Genomic DNA, 21,656 nt, shown 5'->3' with positions numbered 1-21,656 from the left:
ACCCTCTCTTTCAAGCGGATTTAACGCATTGTTAACCTATGCCTAGCTCTATCTAAATGTCAATGGAGGAGCCGAATTTTTATTTTTAAGCTCGTCTATATTAGTCTAATACGCTTTCCCGAAATATTGTTCCAATTCTGGAGCTATCAATATGTCAACCTTAATGAAGAAGTTGATTTTTATTTTATTTTTAAGCTGATCCAAGTGTTATATATACTAGAGAAACTTGTAGTTCTCAGAGGCCTTAGAAAAATAGTAAACATAGTCGTAAAATTATGAAAATTTCAGCATTTGTAGGAAATTTTATGTAGATTCAGAATATATTAATCTTCGTAGGCTTAAACGCCTTAGATTTGTGAGAAAATTAGTTTTTTGGGCTCTAGTTTTTCAGTTATTTTTGATGAAGGTTAAAACGTCCCCTACGTCCATTACTGTTCTCGTAAGACTACAATGGCCTATATTTTCTTATTCTACACCTGTTAGTTAGTAAATGACAGCGGTTTTAACAAAATCGCCAACTTTCATGACGGAAATTTTTTCATGGAAAAAAAACGTCCAATTTTTGGCTATTTTTTACACATTTTCAAAGGCCTTAGAAAGATACTAATCCTACTCATAAAATAATGAAAATTTCAGCACATGTAGGAAATTTTATGTAGATTCAGAATATATACACCAGTAAAGGCTTAGGTACCTTGGGCTTTGTGAGAAAATTAGTTTTTGGGTCCTCGATTTTCAGTTATTTTTTGATGAAGGTTAAAACGTCCCCCTACGTCCATTACTGTTCTCGTGAGACTACAATGGCCTATATTTTCTTATTCTACACCCATTAGTTAGTAAATGACAGTGGTTTTAACAAAATCGCCAATTTTCATGACGGAAATTTTTCATGGAAAAACGTCCAATTTTTGGCTATTTTTACACATTTTCAAAGGCCTTAGAAAGATACTAATCCTACTCATAAAATAATGAAAATTTCAGCATATGTAGGAAATTTTATGTAGATTCAGAATATATACACCAGTAAAGGCTTAGGTACCTTGGGCTTTGTGGGAAAATTAGTTTTTTGGGTCCTCGTTTTTCAGTTATTTTTGATGAAGGTTAAAACGTCCCCTACGTCCATTACTGTTCTCGTAAGACTACAATGGCCTATATTTTCTTATTCTACACCTTTTAGTTAGTAAATAACAATGGTTTTAACAAAATCGGTGACATCATGTATGGAAAAAGTCAAAAAAACGCCCAATTTTTGGCTATTTTTTACTCATTTTCAAAAGCCTTAGAATTCCTTAGTAATCGTAGTAAAAAAATTATGAAAATTTCAGCATTTGTAAGAAATTTCATGTAGATTCAGAATATATACACCTTGAAAGGCTCAGATATCTTGGTTTTGCAAGAGATTTAATTTTTTGGGCCCTTGTTTGACAGCTATTTTTGATGAAAGTAACTCTCCTGCAAGACTACAATGGTCTATATTTTCTTATTCTACACCTTTTATTTAGTTAATAACTGAAGTTTTGTCAAAATCCTCAAATTTCATGACTATGTCTATGGAAAAAAGTCGAAAAATTGGCAATTTTAAGATATTTTTTTACGTTAAAAGTCTGAATGGCAAGTTTCTTGTTTTAATCAAGAAAACACGATGTAAAACTGGAAAATCTTCTGCCGACTGTCTAATATATCCTCTGGCATAGTTAGGAGAGGTAAACTGAATTTGCCACCGTCAGAGAACCTACAAACAATTAACTAAGACGCTTAGTTTGCGCGAGAGAAGTGATGAAAGACGAGCAACGTTTGCTTACATGAATTTATTTCAAGCGAATTTTCTTCCGTACGCCTTACGTTCGTTTCACTTTGAGTAAGTGTGCTAAAAGCTTCAATTTTTTACCTTGCACCAAATCCACTACACTATTTTTCATTTTTATTAGGTTTTCTTGAGTACCTGCAGTGTAGTTATCACTATAAATACCTGGAAGTTTTACCCTAGCAGACTCTTGCTTAAAATATTTTGAGGAAAAATACTTTTTAACAGTTTCAGTAAATAAAAAATAACAATTTCTTTATTTTTATTCTATACTATTGCCAAGAAATGCAAGGTAAACGGGTTGGAATTACTTGAAATCTATTTATTCTCCTCACTTTTACATTTCTTCAAATTTTAACATGCACGTTGATGTTTTTTTTTCGAAAACTGTTTACGAAACAGTTATGCAACATGGCGAATGCGTAAATACGTGTTGAAAAGCTTTTGTTTTTGGATATTTTTAAGGAAGAATTTATTGCAAATGCATTTTTCTGCACTGTCTGTCCTGGACCTGATAGACATAACAAATAAAAATTGTCTGCATTAACAGGAAAAATATTGCCTAATTTCTCATTCCATATTTTTCGAAATATTTTACACGTTTACATACTATTATGCTATAAATAAATTAGCCTTGATTTTTTTTATAACAATAGGTTCTTCAGTCATACCTAATTATTATTAATTAATTGTTAAATTTAAACTTCAATAAAAGATTTATAAGCTCTTGATCTTGGTACTTATCGGTTTCATTTCAAGCAAATCCATTTTTATTGCCACTTATATATTAGGCGCCTTAATTTCAATATTTTAAAAGATTTTGAAAATGCCTACAGTACGTGATGTATTTCTCTAGTATCTCGTCGGTTTTTTTGTTCTTTTCAGGAAACTATGGAGAGAGATTTAGAAATTTACTACTTTTTGATTGATCGTAAAACGAAAATGTAGCCTGTACAGATAATAAAATTAATTTATTTGTAATTGGTAATAACTATTTTATCAAGTATTTAGATAAACAAGAAGCATAAAGTAAAGTGTGACAAAAATCACAGGCGTTTATAGCACTGCTATTTGATATGTTAATAATAAAGATTAGATCAATCTTCAGTGAGTTTGAACATCTTTATATCGAGGTTGGGTAATATTTGGGAGCTTGAATTAATTTAGTAGCAGCTTTCACTTACCATTATAGGTGACGCTACTGCGTTAATTATTTATTACTAATTATTAAGGAAAAAATGAAGACAAAAACGAAAGAAAAGACATTCTAATAAATAAAACAACACTGGGAATAGTAGTAGAATATAAGTAAGGATCTCTACTACCAAAAATCAACAGAAGAGTTAAGTTAGCATGGAGTGCTTATGGAAGAAACTCAATCATTAGTTCAGTCACTGGGGATCAAAAAAGGAGCCTGCTTGGAAAAAAATCCGGAAGTTTTGAAACTTTGCAGGTTTTCGCTAAAGTCAACCGTTTAGCCACAAAATCCCTGGAAATTTTACAATTTTGCGTAAAATATGATATATTATGTATAGTCGATTTTCCGAAATCAAATGTCGATTAGTGTTCACTAAAACTAGTTTTAGTTTAGTTTCTTCAATTTTGTCATGAAACAGTGGCGTATCATTAATTCGCTCATTAATTTATGAATAATTAATTGTCGTGCTGGACAGCATTCATTGCGAACTTACCACCAGGTTCAGCATTGGTCTGGTTGTACCAAAGATGCCGAAGAATGGGGTTGGAAGAAAACAAAAACAGGCATTATTCCACGCGTTGGCACAACGTTGAAAGATCCAGCTCCAAAATCCTTAGTGGTAAACAACAACTGTGGTAAAGCCACAAATGCCTGAGGATGCAGAAAAGCAGGATTAAAATGTTCAATGATTTGTGCATACTGCAATGGGAAATCCTGTGACAACGTCACTGAAGTGTCACTCGACGAATCCGATGAAGAGGGGTTGGACTTGCCTGTAGATATCCCTCTGGCGGCTGAAGATGAAGAGTTGGACGTATTGAGAGTCCACCCTGATGAGCCCAGCACAGCAGACACGATCGACTTTGACATTGTTATTCTTAATAATAGATAATAATAAACACTGAACTATAACTTTTAACTACAAATACATAATAACTTTTTCACATTTGTATTTACACGTCACCATCATCTATTTCCATTTCTTCATAATCGACTCTGGATGCATTTAGACAGGCTTGATTGTTTTTACGCATTTTTTACGCGAAATGCTGCATTTCCGATTATAAGAAGCACAAACACAGGTTGCTGTGCAAAGACCTTTGCATTTGCAAAAAAAATGCCATTAGGTGTTCGGGCCCTTGAGGTTTGGTGTAAGTCACTGTGAAAAGCTCATTGCCACTGGCAAACCACCCCCACTCAAGTGGATCTAACTCGTTTCCTCTCCAGCTTTGTACCTGTAAATATACTCTAAAAACGTGTTGATTACTGGAGTCTTTTGTGGGAGGAAGATATGCCAAATCAAAATTAGATCCCAAACCTTGTGTTCTCAAAGTTCAATTTTGGCCTCAAATTTTTTTTGGAAATTTTCCTTTTTTGCCCTTTTTTTTAAATATCTCCCATATCCTTCACATTTGTCTGTAATAGTTATACATTGTTGGATAGAGCATAGGTGGTGCTCATTAACCTGTGTGTTATAGAAATCGATCAAAGTCAAAAATTTGCAAAATCTAAAAATCCTAAAAATCTCGAAAATGATAAATTGTAAAATGATGGTTGACCCCTGTATGGATAAAACTTGTGGAGCCCTACAATTGCCCCATTTAAACTGTAAACGAACCCATCTAAAACGAATAGTTTTTTAGATATTTTGAATAACAGGTTTCAATTGTCGTTTGCAAAAAAAACGATTTTTGAATTTTTCAATATTTGTATTTTTTTCACCTGAAACGTGTAAAGTGCGTTAAATATGAATATTAATACCATTTTTATCTTTTTTTTTGCATTATAATGTATTTTAAAAAATTCCCTAAAATTAAAAAATCGGTTTTAATTTTTTTTCTCGCCCTGTATACGACTTTTTGACAAACTTTGTTATAAAAATAGCTTCTCTTCCTCCTTAATATGAAGTTTGTTTGAGGTAAATCGGTTAAAAAATAAGAAAGTTACAGTATTTAAAAAAAATATTGTGTCGGCCATCTTTAATTCAACATGGCGGAAAAAGCAAGCCTCCTAGAAGGTGTAACTTTTTTTACAGAGTACTATTAATGGGTACTATCATCTGTGAAAAAATTAGCTTGATTGCAAAAACTTCTCCTAAAGGCCATTATTTCACCTAACTGCCCTGGCCTAAACGTTGAATGGAAGGAAATATGCTAGGAATAACCAAAAAGGACCCTAAAAGAATAGAGTGGATAGGACAAAAGACCCAGGTAATAGATGTAAATCCCTCAAATAGCAATAGGCAGGACACTTGGCAAGAAGGACGGAAAACAGATAGACAATAAAAATTACAGCATGGTACCCACAAGAAATTAAGACACCTAGAAAAAGACCGAACCAGAGATGGGACCATGATATTAGCAGGGATAACTTGGGCCCGCATAGCCAACAATAGACAACAATGGGCCCAAGTATAAAGAGAGTATGTGACAGAGACTACACCATAATTGGAAATAGTTGAATAAGCTGAAAATGATGATGATGACGATGAATAAGGAAAAAATCCTGAGCTCCAATGCTGCTTTAGTAAATACATCCATTGAAACTTATTGTTTATTAATTTTTGAAATTTCCTTCTTGTACACATTGTATTTAAATTATCATAATATTATTGTTTAGTTTCCTTCAAAGCAAAGGATATTGCTATTTTTTCGGTAATAACTTAGGAAATTAGGTTAACCACGTACAGAATTAAATATTCGATGTTTTTATGTTGTGCCGAGATTCTATTAAAGCGGGGAATAAAATTGTTAGCTTTATGCAAGCGTCGATTATTTAAATTTTGAAATCAAGTGAAAACATAATAGAAACAAATAGCCGAATATATGTGAAAATAAAATTGGAGTTAATAGTATATAGTTCCGTTACTAAATCAGTTATACAGAAACAATCGCGATGACAGTTCATATAATAAATTATTTTTATTTATGTACTGTCCCAGTTGTAAAGGGACATTTATTTCACTAGTAACATTTAGAGTTAGTTATTTGTGGATTATACAAACCAGAATCATGAATTTTCAGTGAGGTGAAGAATGTAGAATGTGAGAGGAATGGGGTCATCACCGCGACCTTAAAGATATATTGTGTCCCAATTTCTGGAGTTACAACTTATCATACAGTCTATAACTCATCATACATGGAGATCTTCCTTGAGGTTGAGACCAGGAGAAGCTAGTCTTCTATCTAGCCACGCATCCCATTGACCTTGGTCTTCAAAAAATATTTCAGAACTAAGAATTGGTAAAATTCTTAGTTCCATTCCATTTCTCAGAGAAGATTATAATATTAAAGAAAACCAAACCAAACAAAACAAAACACTATAGTTCCTTCTTCCACAGTGGGAGAATGTATTCCTTTACTGATTAAACAAAAAAAAAACATAAAAAATGTCTATAGATACCTATGTGGCGGATTCATTTCTCTCCAAAAAAATCCTTTATGGGTATTTCGCCACTGCACTGCAAGAAAAATCTACAAAATAAAATAAAAAAAAGGTGTTATATGTACAGTACGTCTGCTGGATCTGTGTCTATGAAAGGAATGCGGACAAAAAACATTTAAATAAACAACAATATATTTTATACGTCGACTTAACGAGTACGTCACCGCAAATCGCTCCGCCCACTCATTTTATTGGCTACTTGCAAATTTGTCGAATTTTAATTGATGAGACCCGTCGTCTAATTTTTTACGAGAAACATCGAGAGAATATCGTTTCCCCTCTCACGGATACCCCGTAGCTATAGAACGGACAGACGTACTGTACAGACATTTCACTAAACAGAGATATAAACCACATAAAAAATACATTAATAAAAAACGACTATCCACCATATTTGGTATAGACACAATGATAACAATACACAATATATACAACTTACAATTTCATACATACGAGGCGTTTCGGAAAAAGTAAGAAGGATAGGAAAACAATATAACATACGAACATCTTTCAAAACACAAAATACACTTAGATCCATTTTATCACATACTAAACCAATGAATACAGAACAACAAACAAAAAATGTAATATACCAAATACCCTGTGAATGTGATAAATTTTACATTGGTGAAACATCAAGGCGGAACTCAAGAACTTGGAAGATTCCATCCGCAACCTGGAATGGAAATCTTGCAATGGTCTAAGACACTCGAAGAAGTTTCTGAGGGCTTATGATCAAGAAAAATCACAGATCTTCCTGGGTCTGAGTAAGAACAATCTTCGGATTGTCACGGGGTTTTTAACAGGACACTGTCTCCTCAATGAACACCTCAGTAGATTGAAACTAAGAAGAAACGGCGAATGCAGATTCTGTGGGGAAGATGGGGAAACACCAGTACACCTCATCACTGAGTGCGCCGAGACGACAACCATTCGTGCCATGAATTTTGGTATGACTGATATTGGAGATGGAGAACTACCCTCTATAAAACCGTCCCAGATACTGGCTTTTGTCAAAGCCCTGGGACTGTATGATGAGTTATGATTCAAGAAAGGGGGACACAATGGATCTGTAAGGTCGAAGTGATTAACCCCCCTCCCACTCATTCTAAATTCTAAAAAAAAAACATCAAGACCCTTAAATGTTAGAATTAAAGAACATAAAGATTATTTAAGAAAGGGAGATTTTCACAAATCTAAGATTATAATGAAAGAAGTGATAGCCCCTAAAAGAAAAATAGAAGAGGCTTTTTTAATTCAATCTAATAAAAATAAATGTATTGCTCATGTATCCGTAGATGTTAGTAATGTATGGCAATCGCTTTTTTAGAACATTTTAAGAATTTTAAAGAACATAACATAAATAAACATAACATACGTAAAATTTAAAAATAACCATACAGAAAGTTTGGGCTTTTTGGTTTTACCTTACTAAGTAATTGTTATCAGGTAGTAATTGTGTTAATTTTGAAGTTTAACTTAATATAATGTCATTTTAACAGAACGTCAACGGTTTCTTGTAGACGTATCTGCTTTAAAAAACTAAAAAGTGTTCTAATAATAGTTTGAATTTAAATATTTTAAATAGTTTTTTTTCTTTATTCTTTGTATTTTTTTTACTTCCGACGACGGAAAGAGATATACTTTCCGAAACGTTAAGCATTTTTTTCTTTGTTAGGCAAATTTGTATTACTGTAAACATAACTTCTGACAAGTAGTGTCCGTTTAGGTTTAACGCAGAAGTGTTTACAAAAAATAATTATTTGATTTTGTAGATTTTTCTTGCAGTGCAGTGGCGAAATACCCATACAGGATTTTTTTGGAGAGAAAAAAAAAACATGTGAATCGTTTCGTGATGAAATAATAAAAGCCTTGTTAGCTAGAAAAAAATTGCAAAGGAAAACATTTTGTATAAACAGCCAAAAAATGAAGATTAAATATAGACATCACGATATACAGCACTGATAAATTCGGAAAAAAATAATATTTCTCTGTGCACTGTAAATATTATCATCCATCATATTATCGGCACTTTCATCTTTAATAACAAGCCACTTGAAGAGCGTATTTAACTTTTACTCTAGCAATTTCTTTCTGAAAATATAAAATGGCTTTTCTTAAACGCAGTTCGCATTTTCAGCTTGAAATTGAAATTGAAATTGAAAAGTTTCCTGTATCTCAAGCCTGTATTGTCCTAATCTAGATACATTAATAATTTACAAATATTGACTTAGAGTGCCAATCTTGCACTCGACAAGCTTGTACAATGTTCCAATATAATATTAATGCGTTAACCTAGAAGAATATTGTTTGAGTTTTATTCTTATTTAACTTCCTCATTCGTTCATTCAAGGCTATTCAAGAAAATAACTTTGATTAGTGACCATTGGAGATCTTCAGTCGAAATCATCTAATGTAAATTACATACGATATTATTGTTTTTTTGCAAAGTCGGCAAAGTTAACCACTGAGCCCCAATTCTACGTTTTATGCAAAATTACCCATTCTTTTTTATTTAAATTGCAGATTTTTGTCAATAATTTAGAAATTCCGCCCAGATAGCAGAACTAACGTCTCGGACAACTTATTTATGTCTAATTATAGCAATTAAATTGAAAGAGTCAATTATGCAGGTATTTTTGACTGACTGGCAAAATGATATATATTTTAATAAAGAGAAGAAGGATATATAAACAAGTTACTGGTTGTACTGTAATACTTTAGTGTTTATTTTCACATTATCTTTTAATTTTTCTATAATTTCTTAGTCTTCTTGCCTTTGGAAAGCAACGTGATACATTATCACAATCACGAATGATTGATTCAGCGATAATTCTTAATGAGAACACGGATTTTATCTTAAATACTTATATGTTTATAATAATTACACGACTGGGTTAGGTAATGTGGGGCTTTAAATTTAAACCAAGATGGATCAAAAATGTTTTAAAGTGACATATATATCTGGATCGATAAAGAAGGGAACCAGTTATTAGAAAGCGTGAGAAATATTTATGCTTCTTATCAATATGTTATGGTAAAAATCGGTCTTGGTCTTTTTCGATATTAAATTATCATAATTAAAAGCATTTCATCACAAAAAAAGATCAAGAGGTACGTGTTCTTTTTCAAGCTGTTTGAAATTTTTATTATTCAAATCAGCGAACTATTACTCGAACCCTGAACTCAGCAGGAATATTTTATTAATTAATCTTAGATATAGGAAAAATATATATTTTATTCAATATTCAACAGGCTATAAATTATACAATTAAGTCCGCAATGCCCATCCATAATAATATGATTTTTCATTAATGCTTAATAATTACATTATCTACGTGATATATTCACCAAGCTCCTAAGAATATTTTTAATGGGAGACTTTACTTAAAAAGGAAAATATTATTTTTAATAGTGTTTCTCTATTCTTATTTGCATAATATCTATTTAAAAACGTGATTTTCATATTTCGTAAGGTATTAATCGTTAATATTTTATCTTTAATTCCAAAAAAGACTGTTGCATAGATTCACAGTATTAAAAGACGGTTGACAAATAATTTTAAGGAAGTAACAGTGATTTTGGGTTTAAACAAGTCGTTAAAGATCTTTTAATAAAACTTTTGTCTTACTGCCAGGAAAAAAACGTATAATACCAAACATTGAACTTGCAATCGCGTAGCTATGACGTAGAACAACTTAGAAGTTTATTATTATTATACTTTTTAAAAATATAAGTTATTCATATTTTTTTAATTTATAAGACGGAAAGCAATTTTAAATTAGGAGATACCGATTTTTTTTTTCACTGCTTCTAAGAAAGTATATGCCTGATTTTAATTAGTTGAGTTCGTTAATTTTATCAACTTATTTAACACTAGCTTATCCTTATAAACATCAAAACATAGAAATACGCAATAGCAAGGTCAACGTCTGCTATTGTGTGTGTTTTTTTTTGGCAAAAATGCCACTGGTCTATTAAAAGATGAGTGAGACACCACTAATAACACTCGTTACATATGGTATCCTCTTAAATAATTAACTAACTCGAAAAATTGAGCCAGAACTAATGTTTTACTCGTAATTAAATAAAGATAAATAAATAATCTCGTTTGGTACTTCAAAAATAAATCCCAGTACTTAAGCTAGTTTACGAGATATACGGTTTTTTATAACTATTTGGAGAAAAGTGCTTAATTTACTACTCCCGTTTCCAGGTTGAAGGTGAAAGAAATAAAACTATTTTTATTTTTATTGCGGCCACGCACTGATAGTTTGGCGTTCATTGTTTCCCAACCACTCGATTACATAAACAAGCATTTTAATTCAACATCCCGAACAGCTAAGCTAGTTAATTCATCACGGAGACATGCTAACCATTTAATTTAATATGAACAATAATTTTCTATCAATTGGGCAACGCCAATTTTACAAATTTTACAAGTAAAAGCATTTATTTTTCCTGGGGCTTGATAAATCAACGGATGAGACTGAATTGTCAAGCATGGCTGAACATACGCGACCTATATAATATTATATCGTGTAACTTATATGTTATAACGGCTTTTTTAAGATAAATTCGCTTTTTTCTTAATAGTAAGACCAGAGTCGTATCAAGCTGGGTTTACACATTCAAAATCTACATAAAATTTCGTTATTTTCATAATTTTAGAACTGCATCTACAATTTTTCTAGAATATCTAACAAAGTGTAAAAAACAGGCAATAATGCCTCCCCCCTCCCCAGATTTAGAGTTAAACTCCTCTTGAAATCGCTGCATGTATATAACCATAAATATGACATCTATCTAAGATAATAATGTTATAAGGATTCGGTATTTAAAACCACCAAACGCGGTACTATTATATCTTGTCATCTCTGAAAGATAATATATAGAACTTTTTCTCTACGTAACAATTAAAACGATTTTGAAGAAGAAGAATATATTACCGGTTATTCTTTAGGCTGTCGGTAATGTCATATATATATTCTTTATTCAGATGTTCCTTTGAAGATTATTGTATTAGCTTTAAATATATATGAACGGTGAGCTTTAGAATTCTTACGCTATCAGGTATGTCTTCTACCACACAGTAAAATATCTAAATCTAAAGTCCTTTAAAAAATTGGGATTAGAAAGCTTTTCGGCCTTTTTCCATACATTTTAGTCATGGAAATTGACGATTTTGGCCACGGATTTCGATAAAACTCTGTTTTTAACTAATTAATACGAAAATATAGGCTTTTGGGGTCTTCACTCGAATACAGTGCTAGCTGTAGGCTGTAGGCAAGATTATAACCATCACCAAAAATCGTTTAAATACAAGGATTGGAAAAATCCATTTTCTCAAGAAACCAAAGCGCTCAAGTTTTTTGACAGTTGCATATTCCAAATGTACATAAAATTTCCCACAAATCCTGAAATTTTCATAATTTTACGACTATGTTTACTATTTTTTTCTGTCACCTACTTTTCTCTATACATATATTCTTACTAATATATACCTATAATCCATATATATTACATATATAATAAATAATCGTTACTTACAAATTAAAAGTCGTAAAATAAGAAAATACCATTATGGTTTTATGAGAACAGTAGGATGTTGGAGACGTAATCATGGTCAAAAATGACTTGAAAACAAGAGTTCAAAAAATTAATTTTCTCGCGAAACCAAAGCATCTAAGCCACGAAACCCCTATATATTCTAAAAGCGCATAAAATTTCCTACCAATGCTGGTTTCTTGAAAATTTTACAACTATGTTCAGTATTTTTCATAGAATATTGAAACACTGCATTCATAAAGAAAAAGTTATTAGACCTTTTACTTAAGATAATATCAAAAAATAAATATGTATAAATGTACTTACAGGCTTAAAGAGATTCAGAAAACAATCTTCTGCAAAACACAACCAAGAAATGCACTTCACTATCACTTTTTCCTAGAAAAAAAAAAAATTAATGGAAAATGTACAAAAATTGAATAAACTGGAAGCCATTTTCCCATATCCGTCATCCCGATACCGGTACCACAGATCAAAACAAAACTGTAGATCTCTATGCATATATAATTATTGTTTTTATATATGATCAATAAAACTGGCGATTTTCAACATCTCACCAATTTTGTTGAAACTGCTGTTATTTACTAATTAAAAGTCTTAAAATAAGAAAATATAGGCCATTATGGTCTTATGAGAACATTAAAGGATGTTGGAGACGTTTAACCATCGTCAAAAATGACTTAAAAACAAGGGTTCAAAAAATTAATTTTCTCACCGAAACCAAAGCATCTAAGCAACTAAATACCTATATATTCTAAAAATACATAAAAATTTCCTACAAATTCTGCTATCTTCAAAATTTTACAATTATGTTCACTATTTTTCATAGAGCATTGAAAAACGGCTTTCATAAAGAAAAAGTTGTTAGATCTTTTACCTTCAGATAAAATCAAAAAATAAATATGTATAAATGTACTTACATGCTTATGAGATTCAGAAAACAATCTTCTGCAACACACAACCAGAAAATCCACTTCATTATCACTCTTTCCTAGGAAAAAAAAATAAAATTATTGGAAAATTCACAAAACTTGAATAAACCGCAAGCCATTTTTTCATATCTGTCATACGGACATCGGTACCACAGAACAAAGTAAAAATGTTGATGCGCTAAAGTCCTATATAGACTATTTCTAAACGATTAAGCACGATTCACATTAAACTTTATTAAAATTAATTCTGCTTTTAATGTTTTATTGTACAGAATTGTTTATTAAACTACAAAATTACGAAATAATGATAATTTGCAGCTTTACGAGTATAAGTATTACATAGGCGAAGTTTCAGCTCAAAAAGGTTTCAGCTCAAAAAGGCGAAGTTTCAGCTCAAAAAGGGTTTCAGCTCAAAAAGAAGGGTTCAAAAATTCGATTTTCCGAGGAAAACAATTTATTTGAGCCTTTCTAAAGGATTATATATTCTGAATTTACAATTAATTTCCTGCAAATTCTAAATTTTTCATAACAGCTGAAAAAAGCCTAAAATTGTGTTTTCGTCGTATCTCTATTAATTAGTTATGACAGAATAAAATGTAAATAATAATGTACCTTCAATGTTGTAGAAAGGAGACCCCATACACAATGAGTGTAATTAAATATTTCATTTTTTTAATAGGTATTACACATAATGTGACCGATTGACCCAAATAGGTCTAAATCGACTTGCCTATAGTATTTAGGTCTATAGATTTTTAAGCTGCTGATTTCGGTAATGAAAAAAAACTTAAGTTCCGCATACGCTTGGCCGCCAATCAAATAATTAGTCTGCCTCAAAATGTCAACAACTGTATTTAAATTGCTAAATTGCTATAGCTAAAGACTGTAAGTCATCCTCCGGTGTGCATCACTTGTGCATTTATTTATCCCCAATTACGAATTGTCGTATTTCAAATTGTTATTAGCGACAAAAAAAAGACGATGATGGCCCGACACGAACTATGGACGTTCTTAAATTAGCAAGGAATGGTACAAATGCGAGTATCCATAGCTATAACATAAATTGTGCTGAATATAAATACTTGCAAATTGCAACTCTCAAGGCTGTGCAGACGTTAACTATGCCAGTTTGTCCATTGGCAATATGAGTTACAAGGGTGCGACTTTAACCTAGCAGGTGTAAAAGCAATTTGAAATATATCTGAGATATTGTTATGGTGCTGAATAGAAATCCAACAAGTCCATATGAGATATTTGCCTCCATATTTATGGAACTTCTAATTAAACTTACGACATATTTTAAGAAGAGCATAAATAACTCTACTCTACTAGCTAGCTTATTCCATATACCTTCTAATTAGTTAAGGACAGCAGTTTTAGCCAAAAATTTTTGAATATTTTTTGCTAGTTTTCAGAACCCTCAGAAAAATAGTACCAGTAGTCATAAAATTATGAAAATCTCACTATTCGTACAAAATTTCATATAGATTTAGAATATGTAACCACTAAAAGTATTAAGTGCTTTGTTTTTCTGAAAAAAAAGTTTTTTTCAACCCTTGCTCTTGAACGATTTTTAACGATGGATAAAAATTTGCCTAGAGCTAGTACAGTATCCACAAAACCAAAAAAACCTACTTTTTCGTATTCTACACCTTTTGATTAGTCAAAAACTGACGTTTTATCAAAATCCGTGACTTGACCAAAATCGTCAATTTTCATGACAAAAGGCGAAAATATGCTAATTTTTGGCCATTTTTTAAAGGGGCTGAGAAAAATAGTAACTATAGAGATAAAATTATGAAAATTTCAGTATTTGTAGGAAATTTTATGCACTTTTAAGAAATATAAGCCTCCAGTAACTTAAACGTTTTGATTTGATTAAGGAGTCGATTTTTTCAACCCTTGTTTTTAAGCAATATTTTATTATAGTTAAAATTACTCCTATATCTAATACCATACCCGTAAGCCAACAATGACCTATATTTTCTTATTCTATGCCTTTTAGATAGTAAATAACAACAGTTTTACCAAAATCGGTCGCTTGACGAAAATCGATATTTTTCACGACTTGAAAAATTGAAAATTGTCCATTTTTGGTTATTTTTTACCCATTTTCAAGACGCTCAGAAAAATAGTAATCATAGAGATAAAATTATAAAAATTTCAGGATTTGTAGGAAATTTTATGCACTTTTAGGAAATATAAGCCTCCGATGGATTAAATGTTTTGGTTCTACTAGAAAGTCGATTTTTTCAACCCCTATTTTTAGGCAATTTTTTATGATCGTTAAAACTTCTCCTACATCTAATATTTTACTCGTAAGCCCACAATGCCATATATTTTCTTATTCTATACATTTTAATTAGTAAATAATAGCAGTTTTACCCAAATCGTCGATTTTAATGATATAGTATGGAAAAAAATATGATAGATCAGTTAACTTAAAGAAAATAAGGCTGAAAAAAATTATTGAGGGCACAAGGAAAATAAAGAACGGTCCTTAACTTATGTATTGATGGACTGGTATGTCTCATGGAAAGGTAAAGATATATGTTTTAACAAGAAAATATAGTACTGGATTTAAAATTTATAAAAGTTATTAGTAATAAGTGGTTTATAAAAAGATTTTTAAATTTTCTGTCTAACGCTTATTAAGAACAATTAAAGACCAGATATTACGTTATTACAGAGTTGTTAAAATATGACTGTTTCAATTAAAAAAAAAGATCGCGGTTTAAACTCAAAGAAATATCATAAAACGTTAACTATTATCAAACTACGTTTATCCTTTGATTTATGATATTATCTACTTAAGTGACAAAAATTAAGGCCAATGAATACAGTGGAAACAAATAGTAATTGTGGCGAAACATGACAAATGAATTGTATGTCCGCCATCCATTAGCAGAAAGTTAGCCTCAATTATTTAATAAGTACAAACTTTATTAAGCAGTCACTTCTTGTCAATTTTCCGACCATACCGCTCTTGATGACGAATGCATGCTTTCGCTGACATTCAAGTAGGTATTCTTTTTTCGGTTTTTATATATCCTAGAGAATTTGTAGGATTTACATAAAGAAGGAGCATCTTCGAATTTAAAATTTAAATTAACAGCGGCTCACTTTTGTCTTTGAGCCAGAGGTAGCCTTAATAAAACTAATATAATATATATTAGATGAGCTAGCATAAATTATATTGTCCAGCGATTTAAACAGATTTAGGTTCGTTTCATAATCCGAATCATTCCTCTTGTTTCTCGAACCTCAAACATTTTATTTACCTACTTTTAAATAAATTATTTTCGTTCCAATCCCTGAATAAATTATTGATTAATAAGAGGAACTTGCGTAACCAAAAATGGCAAATCTTATAATTACTAAAGGACGATACTACTAAGAATACTAGCCACAACCGAAGAATCATACTTCTTCAGCTAATGGTAAACTGCTGATGGACACATGCCATCCAGTTCAAAAGGACCCAGTCCAGGAAATTTTTCTCGTTATAATTCGGTTTTAGTATATTCTTTTGATGATAATAATGTTATTTAATAATGAATTTATACCCCACAACAGAAGAATCATACTTCTTCAGCTAATGGTAAACTGCTGAGGGACACATGCCATCCAAATCAAAAGGACCCAGTCCAGGAAATTTTTCTCGTTATAATTCGGTTTTAATATATTCTTTTGATGATAATAATGTTATTTAATAATGAATTTATACCCCACAACCGAAGAATCATACTTCTTCAGCTAATGGTAAACTGCTGATGGACACATGCCATCCAGTTCAAAAGGACCCAGTCCAGGAAAGTTTTCTCGTTATAATTCGGTTTTAATATATTATTTTGATGATAATAATGTTATTTAATAATGAATTTATACCCCACAACCGAAGAATCATACTTCTTCAGCTAATGGTAAACTGCTGATGGACACATGCCATCCAGTTCAAAAGGAGCCAGGCCAGGAAATTTTTCTCGTTATAATTCGGTTTTAATATATTCTTTTGATGATAATAATGTTATTTAATAATGAATTTATACCCCACAACCGAAGAATCATACTTCTTCAGCTGATGGTAAACTGCTGATGGACACATGCCATCCAGTTCAAAAAGACCCAGTCCAGGAAAGTTTTCTCGTTATAATTCGGTTTTAATATATTCTTTTGATGATAATAATGTTATTTAATAATGAATTTATACCCCCAACTCAAGAATCATACTTCTTCAGCTAATGGTAAACTGCTGATTTACACATGCCACCCAGTTTAAAAGGACCCAGTCCAGGAAAGTTTTCTCGTTATAATTTGGTTTTAATATATTCTTTTGAAGATAATAATGTTATTTAATAACGAATTTATACCCCCCCAACTCAAGAATCATACTTCTTTAGCTAATGCTAAACTGCTGATGGACACATGCCATCCAGTTCCAAAGGACCCAGTCCGGGAAAGTTTTCTCGTTATAATTCGGTTTTAATATATTCTTTTGATGATAATAATGTTATTTAATAATGAATTTATACCCCACAACCGAAGAATCATACTTCTTCAGCTAATGGTAAACTGCTGATGGACACATGCCATCCAGTTCAAAAGGACCCAGTCCAGGAAAATTTTCTCGTTATAATTCGGTTTTAATATATTCTTTTGATGATAATAATGTTATTTAATAATGAATTTATACCCCACAACCGAAGAATCATACTTCTTCAGCTAATGGTAAACTGCTGATGGACACATGCCATCCAGTTCGAAGGGCCCAGTCCAGGAAAGTTTTTCTCGTTATAATTCGGTTTTAATATATTCTTTTGATGATAATAATGTTATTTAATAATGAATTTATACCCCACAACTGAAGAATCATACTTCTTCAGCTAATGGTAAACTGCTGATGGACACATGCCATCCAGTTTAAAAGGACCCAGTCCAGGAAAGTTTTCTCGTTAAAATTCGGTTTTAATATATCCTTTTGATGATACTAATGTTATTTAATAATGAATTTATACCCCCCAACCGAAGAATCATACTTCTTCAGCTAATGGTAAACTGCTGATGGACACATGCCATCCAGTTCAAAAAGACCCAGTCCAGGAAAGTTTTCTCGTTATCATTCGGTTTTAATATATTCTTTTGATTATAATAATGTTATTTAATAATGAATTTATACCCCACAACCGAAGAATCATACTTCTTCAGGTAATGGTAAACTGCTGATGGACACATGCCATCCAGTTTAAAAGGACCCAGTCCAGGAAAGTTTTCTCGTTATAATTCGGTTTTAATATATCCTTTTGATGATACTAATGTTATTTAATAATGAATTTATACCCCCCAACCGAAGAATCATACTTCTTCAGCTAATGGTAAACTGCTGATGGACACATGCCATCTAGTTCAAAAGGAGCCAGGCCAGGAAAATTTTCTCGTTATAATTCGGTTTTAATATATTCTTTTGATGATAATAATGTTATTTAATAATGAATTTATACCCCACAACCGAAGAATCATACTTCTTCAGCTGATGGTAAACTGCTGATGGACACATGCCATCCAGTTCAAAAAGACCCAGTCCAGGAAAGTTTTCTCGTTATAATTCGGTTTTAATATATTCTTTTGATGATAATAATGTTATTTAATAATGAAATTATACCCCACAACTGAAGAATCATACTTCTTCAGGTAATGGTAAATTGCTGATGGACACATGCCATCCAGTTTAAAAGGACCCAGTCCAGGAAAGTTTTCTCGTTATAATTCGGTTTTAATATATTCTTTTGATGATAATAATGTTATTTAATAATGAATTTATACCCCACAACCGAAGAATCATACTTCTTCAGCTAATGGTAAACTGCTGATGGACACATGCCATCCAGTTCAAAAGGACCCAGTCCAGGAAATTTTTCTCGTTATAATTCGGTTTTAATATATTCTTTTGATGATAATAATGTTATTTAATAATGAATTTATACCCACAACCGAAGAATCATACTTCTTCAGCTAATGGTAAACTGCTGATGGACACATGCCATCCAGTTTAAAAGGACCCAGTCCAGGAAAGTTTTCTCGTTATAATTCGGTTTTAATATATCCTTTTGATGATACCAATGTTATTTAATAATGAATTTATACCCCCCAACCGAAGAATCATACTTCTTCAGCTAATGGTAAACTGCTGATGGACACATGCCATCTAGTTCAAAAGGACCCAGTCCAGGAAATTTTTCTCGTTATAATTCGGTTTTAATATATTCTTTTGATGATAATAATGTTGTGCTAAGAAGACAATTGAAGATGCAATTGTAAATTAAAAATATGTTTATAATACATTATTTGTGTTATATACAAAGAGCTAGAAACGGTATACGATTTTAAGACAGGTTGTGGGGAATTGATTTTTTATACTGGGTCTGTTAAAAGACACTTTTTATTAGGATGGACAGGCTGAATTATTTCTAATGGCACCTCTGCTACACAGACTGAAATTTTAGAAAAAGGAGTGGTACATTATAGCCTCTTAAACGTTGCATCCACTTAATTGGTGCTACATTTATTTGAAAAAAATTATCAATAGATGTTATAAAGTATTCTAACTAATTTCAAAAGATATTTTTTCCCAACTGGTATTTTTAGACTTAGTCCTAGAATTCTAAAAATTTCAGCATTTACAGGAAATTTTATGTACTTTTAGAATATATAAACAGTTAAATGATTGGGTACTGTCAGATCATGGAAAACTCGAATTTTCGAAAGAGTGTTTCTGAACGATTTTTTATAATGATTAAATTTTAGTCATTTTTGAAGCTCTGAGAAGAATAGTAGACGTGGTCAAAAAATTATGAAAAATTCAGTATTTGTAGCAAATTTTATTTACTTTTAAAATATATAAACAGTTAAAGAGTTGGGTACTCTGAGTTCATGGTAAACTTGATTTTTCGAAACAGTGTTTCTGAACGATTTTTTATAATGATATAAAGTTTTACATATTTTTGAAGCTCTTAGAAAATTAGTCCGCGTAGTAAAAAATTATGAAAATTTCACAATTTGTAGTAAATTTTATGTACTTTTAGAGTATATAAACAGTTAAGTACTTGGGTACTCTGAGTTCATGGTAAACTCGATTTTTCGAAACAGTGTTTCTGAACGATTTTTCATAATGATTAAATATTACATATTTTTGAAGCTCTTAGAAAAATAGTTGACGTGGTCAAAAATTATGAAAAATTCAGTATTTATAGCAAATTTTATTTACTTTCAAAGTATATAAACAGTTAAAGGGTTGGGTACTCTGAGTTCATGATAAACTCGATTTTTCGAAATAGTGTTGCTGAACGATTTTTCATAATGATTAAATTTTACATATATTTGAAGCTCTTAGAAAAATAGTAGACGTGGTCAAAAAATTATCAAAAACTCAGTATGTGTAGCAAATTTTATTTGCTTTCAAAATATATAAACAGTTAAAGAGTTGGGTACTCTGGGTTCATGGGAAACTCGATTTTTCGAGACAGTGTTTCTGAACGATTTTTCATAATGATTAAATTTTATATATTTTTGAAGCTCTTAGAAAAATAGTAAGCGTGGTCAAAAAATTATGAAAAATTCAGGATTTGTAGCAAATTTTATTTACTTTCAAAATATATAAACAGTTAAAGGTTTGGGTACTCTGGGATCATAACAAACTCGATCATAATGATTTAAAATTTAAAATTTTCTATATTTTTATATCCAAAAACTCAATAATAATAAATAATATTGTTCAACAAAGAGGAAACTACATTTTCAATGTCAAAGAAGACAGGCTCTGTATGTCAGCTTTAATAAATATAAAGTCATGTTTCTCCAAGGGTACACATTCCGATTGACGTTCCATACGTGTTAGCGTGTAGATTATTTTCGGAAGTGGTATTTGTTTGGACCTAAACTTTACATCAAAAGAAATAGTATGAAGTGTCTGGCATTTAACGAGCCATATTTAATCTTCCGGTTTATTTTTATTTAATTTATTAACTCAACAATGAGAGCGAGTCCTGACTCAACATCTTCAAACGGTTAAAAAATATCGTGATGAACTCTTAAGTTGATTAAGACAGATAAAAATAATAATTAAAACAAACGTAAATGAAACGATTACATATATGACCAAGTGACACAAATTTTCAAAAGTAATGCGGGCTGAAAACATGACAAAAAAGAAGTGTAAAATGCCCGTTTGAAAATATATGGCATAAATTATCGGTTAGTGAGTCCCATCTCACCTGATAAATGGTAAGATGTGTCACATCCATACGCCTTACGGATTAGCAGGTGAGATGCTGATTTACATCAAAAAATCATCATTGGACTGAGCGAATGAAGAACTACACAGGCAGTTGGTAATTTAATTAACATGCGAATGGACGAGTATATTAAGATCTCAAGGCAGTTTGTTTAGTGTAACCAAGGTATAAGGAATGTAGGGTATCAAGAGGCGAATATTTAAAAGAAAATCTTAGATAATACCAAAGAATTCCAAAGAAGACTTAACACTTATTTAAAATAAGCATTAAAGACTATACAAGGTACTGTTATTAGCAAAATAAAAACACTAAATCACCACAATACACCAAAACACTTTTACTTTTACACTGGACGCGCGTTTCGCTAACCATGTTAGCATCATCAGTAGATGATTATAAACAAAAGTACAATCTACAAGTTG

The 21,656-nt window shown here is 31.3% G+C and overlaps 1 protein-coding gene and 1 long non-coding RNA gene across 3 annotated transcripts in view; one reads left to right on the top strand and one right to left on the bottom strand.

Annotated features, from left to right (window-relative positions):
* LOC115887112 overlaps positions 1–13,055 on the bottom strand; it is a 38,504-nt gene extending 25,449 nt beyond the window's left edge. The window contains exons 1-2 of the long non-coding RNA XR_004051009.1: positions 12,935–13,055; positions 12,321–12,392 (exon numbers count right to left, since the gene is read on the bottom strand). This is a non-coding gene — a long non-coding RNA (uncharacterized LOC115887112). The remainder of the gene's footprint in view (positions 1–12,320; positions 12,393–12,934) is intronic.
* The window catches only part of LOC115887111 (fibroblast growth factor 23-like), a 77,666-nt gene that overhangs the window by 37,373 nt on the left and 18,637 nt on the right, over positions 1–21,656 (top strand). The window lies entirely within an intron of this gene.

The sequence above is a fragment of the Sitophilus oryzae genome, unplaced genomic scaffold (assembly GCF_002938485.1).
Source record: "Sitophilus oryzae breed Bouriz unplaced genomic scaffold, Soryzae_2.0 scaffold_552_pilon_pilon, whole genome shotgun sequence".
Lineage (NCBI taxonomy): Eukaryota > Metazoa > Arthropoda > Insecta > Coleoptera > Curculionidae > Sitophilus > Sitophilus oryzae.
This window is presented reverse-complemented; position numbering and strand designations above follow the sequence as displayed.